The sequence below is a fragment of the Triticum aestivum genome, chromosome 6D, assembly GCF_018294505.1.
Source record: "Triticum aestivum cultivar Chinese Spring chromosome 6D, IWGSC CS RefSeq v2.1, whole genome shotgun sequence".
Taxonomy (NCBI): Eukaryota; Viridiplantae; Streptophyta; class Magnoliopsida; order Poales; family Poaceae; genus Triticum; species Triticum aestivum.
In genome coordinates this window covers 180,459,986-180,466,072 of record NC_057811.1, presented here as the reverse complement: position 1 = coordinate 180,466,072, position 6,087 = coordinate 180,459,986, and the positions used below count along the sequence as shown (strand labels likewise).

General features: G+C 44.3%; 1 long non-coding RNA gene across 1 annotated transcript; it reads left to right on the top strand.

Moving 5' to 3' along the window:
- The first annotated feature begins 1,634 nt into the window (after positions 1–1,634).
- LOC123141413 (uncharacterized) lies at positions 1,635–3,689 on the top strand. The gene is made up of 4 exons (XR_006470253.1): positions 1,635–1,935; positions 2,020–2,310; positions 2,410–2,567; positions 3,303–3,689. It is a non-coding gene; the product is annotated as an uncharacterized lncRNA (long non-coding RNA).
- Positions 3,690–6,087: the final 2,398 nt, after the last annotated feature.

The following is a 6,087-nucleotide window of genomic DNA, read 5'->3' as shown; positions in this document are numbered from 1 at the left end:
TGTGTTGTCGCCGTGTCCGAGCAGTGGCTGGTGGCTCATGATGTGGGAAAAAAAATGGAATTCTATATCAGGATAGAGTTCATCCATGGTTGCTTTGGAGTGGCTAGGCGTTTGTTGCGGCGATCGGTTGTTGTCCTGTTCCACGACACCACCACATCTGCTGGCCCAAGGACGCCCATTCATCCCCCCCCCCCCCCCGACTAAGGAGGTAAAATGGAGGCAACGCTGATTCTCCACGGAGTCTGTGTCATGGAGCCACAGAGGTCTTGTTATCCCAAGTGGAGTCATCCTCAACGACAATGAGGATATGCATGTATATATTGGATCATTCCATCAATGTTCTTGGGCCCTTTTGTAAAATCTAGGGTCTAGTTTGCTATTTTTTATTAGTAGTTATGTGTCCTTCTGTAACTTCCTGTGTATGTTCATGTTTTTATTTATTTAATGCACCTTTGTGATCTAGAAGGACCACATCCTCCACGTTTTTATTAAATGCAATTTAGCTCATGAATTATAGAAAACATGAGTTCTGCATTTCAAAATTAAAAAAGAGTCCTGCTATGCATACGATTCTGTATGTATGATCCTTGTCGTGCATTATCCTTGTCCAGCACAACAGATCAGTCCATTTGGGGGGGGGGGGGGGGGGCAAAATACAACACATCATTGAGTTATCCACCATACATGGATCGCACCAAGAAACGTCATATGTGCAACTGTTCGGATTAAAATGTTGACCTATGTGAGAAATCTAAGAATCAAAATATGATTTTTGTAAAGAACAAATGGCCCAAAAGAATAAAAGTTAATTACATGGTTTTCGTAGGGTGGAACCAAAATACAACACACCAATGAATCATCCATCGTGCATGGATAGCACCAAGAGACGTCTTATGTGCATCAGTTCGGAACTTCTAACACTGTTTGAAAAATCTATGAATACATGTTGCTTGTAAGTGTGAGAGTGTCAAGATGAGATATTATCTTTATAAGCAAATACGAAGTTACTACATCAAAACTATTTCTCACTAAACTTTTTCAAACATTTGGGGTCCCATATTATTTTAAAATAACAAAGATATATATTTGGTGGTGTTATCTTTTTTATGTGAAAATTGTTAGTGTTATGTTCATAGCATGCTTGGAAATATATGAGACATCATTGAAGATGTGCCCCTTCAATGAAACCTATAGTTACGGTTTTATCAAATCTTTTGAATATTGGAAAGATTATTTGGGAAGCGTGTACCATAAATATTGATCTGGAAACTTCCAACTAATTTCTACATATGTGGGACCACATTATACAGGTTCTATTAGATTGTTGCAAATTTCTAAACTCTTTTTCTATCATTTAGAATTTAAATAAATATTTGCGAAATTAACTTTACCTAAATGTACATTATGGATCAATTGACATCACGCGAGTTTAAAATGTTGCAAAGTATATTTCATCATCACATTGAATTTACTGCATTGTATTTAAAATTTTAAATTGATCAAATATTAATCTGATCAATGTTCAAATTATAAGAAAAAGAAAACCTGAAGTCTGTTTACACGGGCGGCTAAAAGTTTCAAACCACGCTGGCGCGAGCCGAAAAAAAATAATATGTAGCCCACGCGGCACGAAGCCACGAACCGCAGTTGCAATTATGAACCTCCCCTTGCTAGTCGTCGTGGCCTAGCTTCACCTCGCCGCCACAGACCAACCCTCACCTTATCCGCCTCCACCCCTCACCGCCCCCACCACGTGAACTAGCTTCAGATCGGCTCCACCCCTCCCCTCTCCACTCCACAACAGCCATGGCTGGAGGCTGATGGAGACGTTTTTCACCTCCCCCATTTCTATCCTCCCGTAAAAATCAAGTCCACCCAGCCAGATCCCGTCTCTCACCAGTTCTGGCGGCGGCGTGCAGCACCCGGCGATCTAAGGTGCTAGATCAGTGCCTCTTTCCTCTCTTTAAGGGAAGATCTTTCTCCTCTCGCCTTGGTCTCTTATTTCTTCTCTTTCTACAGAAACAGTACTGCTAGCAGTAGTGGCGGACAATGGCGAGCAGCAGCGCAAGGAGCGGCGATGCGGCTGATGGGCGAGCTGTGGACCGGGCTGCTCGTCGAGCGGTGGCGCGTGTGGATGGCCGAGCGACAACGCAGGCTGAAGGGTTCTATTCTGCTGTGGTCTCCTTCTCATGAAGGGTAAAGGAGGTGGGAGATCCATATCGCTAGCTTCATCCAATGTCAAATCCATGTACCAAGCAAGCGGCCAAGAATGCCTTCTCCCTGCCCGGCTAGAAGTTGGATCCTTCCAAGGTACCGTAACTGAATCACATCCGTCTCCCTCTTCTTAATTCGTTCATGTTAGAGTACATCTATGTTTCCATTCATCTGATTTGTTTTTTTATTTGGCAGAGGGAACCTCTCAGGATTTTCTACGAGTCACTGTCCAAAAAGTACATATATGTTTTCATTCATCTGATTTTTAAAAAAATTTGACAGAGGGAACCTCTCAGAATTTTCTACGAGTCACTGCCCAAAAAGATCCAATCCAGTGAGATGGCCGACTTCAGGTAGGTGTACCACCTCTGTTCAGTTCCATTACCAATTACCGTATTGTAGTACTCCGCAAGTTAAGGCTGCAATCCCCAGCTAGTCTAGTCTGATATATTTCTAATGTCAAATCTTTGCGAGCTAAGATGTCAAAACTGCACAAATCACACAACTATGGTGGAAATTCTACTAGGGAGTAGTAGTAGTAGTTGCAGCAGCTTCGCTTTGTACAACTAGTTATACAGGAACAAAGTAAGATGAGAAAGTATGTGCATATTCGGATGATGAAAAAGCTTGCCATGGTTGTGCCGCACTTAACTATTTCACTTAGTAACTTTCTGGATTTACTTTAAGTTCATAAATCATTCCTCTTTGCTAAATCGCAGAGTTGATTACTAAAAACGAATTATCACATGTACCAGGGAACTATATTAAAAGGTCAAAATTACTAGTATATAAGTTTGTGGATAAAAGGTGCAAATGAGTGAACTAGTTTTATTTGTGTATTGTTCCCATTTACATTTAGTTTCTATTCCCAGGATGCATGGTTTGAAAAGGAGCGAACCACTGGTCTAGCACTAGTAAATGCTGACGTACACTGAGTTCCTAGTCCATGGATACTCCAGTACAATATAGAACAATTAATTTTATTCCCTGTAGCTTCCCTATAAAAGGTTGTTCCCTGTGGCTCAATTGAATTTAACTACAGTACATTACATCATTTTTCATCTCTCTTACAAGTTATCATTTTATAGGGGGGTGGGAAGCAATATTGGAGGCGGTCTGAGTCATGACAATAATCATTCCATTAATGATGATGACGATAACACCTATGACATCAAGGCAGGGGATATCTCGTGCGATAAACATTATGATCCATATGGCGATGAATGAGATACTGGCGATGATGGTGACTAGTTTAACAATCTTATTCAAGGCACGCAACAAAGCGAAGTTTTGAAGATTGAGGGCAATTTAGCTTATGCAAATTGCCTGAACCATTATATCATGCATAGTTACTATTTTGTTTTGCATTCTACATTCCCTAGATGGATCGCTAGGGTTAATGTAAATCGTATGGAACTCATTAGGCTTGTAGTACTTTCTTAGATATGCAAAATATAATATATGTTTTTGGGTCATGTATGGTCGTGTAATCTTGAGACCTATTTGATATGCCAATATTCTGAAACGCAGTTTGGTGTATCACACTACTGCCTATGGAGCGTAGAAAAGATCTCGGGGTGACTATGCCTTATAGCGTAGCAAACATCTTGGGTACACAATATGCGTACGATGAGCCTTCGTAAATTGGCATTGCTTGCCAGCCTCTCAACTAAAGGAATCTCCGAAGGGTTATATGCACCGTCGGTAATCATACTAATCGACGGTTTGGCTCTACTCTTAGTTATGATTAACCCCGACGGGTCAAACATACAGTTGACTAATAACAAACTCGACGGGAATCAGTTATTGTCGGAAGAATAATAATTGAAGGGGCACCGTCGGCTATATGAGTCGTCAAGCTAGTGCGAGCCAACCGTGGCCTAAACATATCCGACGGCTCACCGTCGGCTTAATACCGTGGGAAAAGATATTAGCTAAGAGTACCGTCGGCTATTAATGTAATGGCCGACGAGGCATAGCCGACGGGAGATGGCCGACGGTTCACCGTCGGTTATAAGTGTATCTGACGGTGAACTTACATATCCGACGGTAATTGGACCCTCGGCTAAAACGGGATATCTAGTAGTGATTGTTTGCTTGGCCCAAATGAACACACACATCCTGCACTATGTGCGCTGCTGCTCGGTCTGCCAATAGGCCAAGCTCGATTGTGCTACCTCCCCAGGTCTTCTCCAGCCTCTTCCAATTCCTTCACAGACCTGGGAGATGATCTCCATGGATTTTGTCGATGGCCTACAGTAGTCCAGCAGATTCAACTGTCTTTTGGCCCACCCGTACACTGCATCTTCGATGGCCTAGCTTTATATGCAGTAGATTTACAAGACACATGGGTTCCTAGGAGCGATAGTTTCGGACAGGGATCCAGTCTTCACCAGCCATTTTTGGAAAGAACTATTTCAGCATGCAGGAATAGAGTTGTGAATGAGCACATCACACCACCCTCAAACTGACGGCCATATGGAGCGAGTCAATCAATGTGTTGAGACCTTCTTGTGCTGCTTCACCCAAGCATGTCCTCAGTGTTGGAGCATTTGGATTCCCCTCGCTCAATTCTTGTATAATAGCTCCTATCATTCTTCCATTAGCATGTCACCCTTCAAAGCTCTGTTTGGTCATGAACCCAAGCACTGGGGGATCACTGCTGCTACATCATGCTCCGTTCCAGCACTGCAGTCTTAGCTGGAAGAGCGCGCTGTCATTTAGGACCTCTTGCAGCAGAATCTAAATTGTGCACGGCAGCTGATGAAAACACAGGCCAACAAGAAGCGCTTGTTCCGTGTGTTCGAGATCAATGATTAGGTATACCTCAAGCTACAATCGTACGTTCAGACGTCGGTGGCACCGCGTGCCAGCCACAAGCTAGCGTACAAGTTATATGGGCCATTTCCCATCATCAGAAAGATCAACAAGGTGGCTTATAAGGTACAACTTCCTCCGCAAGCGGCAGTGCACCCCGTCTTCCATGTCTCCCAACTCCGGCGCGCCATATTTCCGGGTATGACTGTCGAACCTTTTCTTCCCAGTTGCACTGATGATTTGGCGGTGTCCACGGCCATTCTCAACACCCGCTGGCGCAAGAAGAATGGAGGATTATGTGAGCAAGTCCAGCTACAGTGGTCCAACTCCGCGGCCTTGGGCACGACATGGGAAGACAAGGCGGAGCTCATGGCACATTTCCCATTTGCTGAGGCTTGGGGGCAAGCCTCTTCCCAAGGAGGAGGGGATGTCAGCACCTCCAACACGCAAGACCCAGCAGGCAGTGCTGACAAGAGGGCCACAACCGGGAGCGACAACCAGCCCCCTGTCGCTGCCAGTAAGACGCCAAGTGAAAGATCGTGGATGTCGCCTAGAGGGGGGTGAATAGGCGCTTTAAAATAATTACGGTTGAGGCTTGAACAAATGCGGAATAAACCTAGCGGTTAATTTGTCAAGCACAAAACCTACAACAACTAGGCTCACCTATGTGCACCAACAACTTATGCTAAGCAAGAAAACTACTTAGGTGATAGCAAGATATATGACAAGAAACAATATGGCTATCACAAAGTAAAGTGCATAAGTAAATGGCTCGGGTAAGAGATAACCGAGGCACGCGGAGACGACGATGTATCCCGAAGTTCACACCCTTGCGGGTGCTAATCTCCGTTTGGAGCGGTGTGGAGGCACAATGCTCCCCAAGAAGCCACTAGGGCCACCGTAATCTCCTCACGCCCTCGCACAATGCAAGATGCCGTGATTCCACTAAGGGACCCTTGAGGGCGGTCACTAAACCCATACAAATGGCAACCCTTGGGGGCGGTCACCGAACCCGTACACTTTGCTCGGGGCGATCTCCACAACCTAATTGGAGAC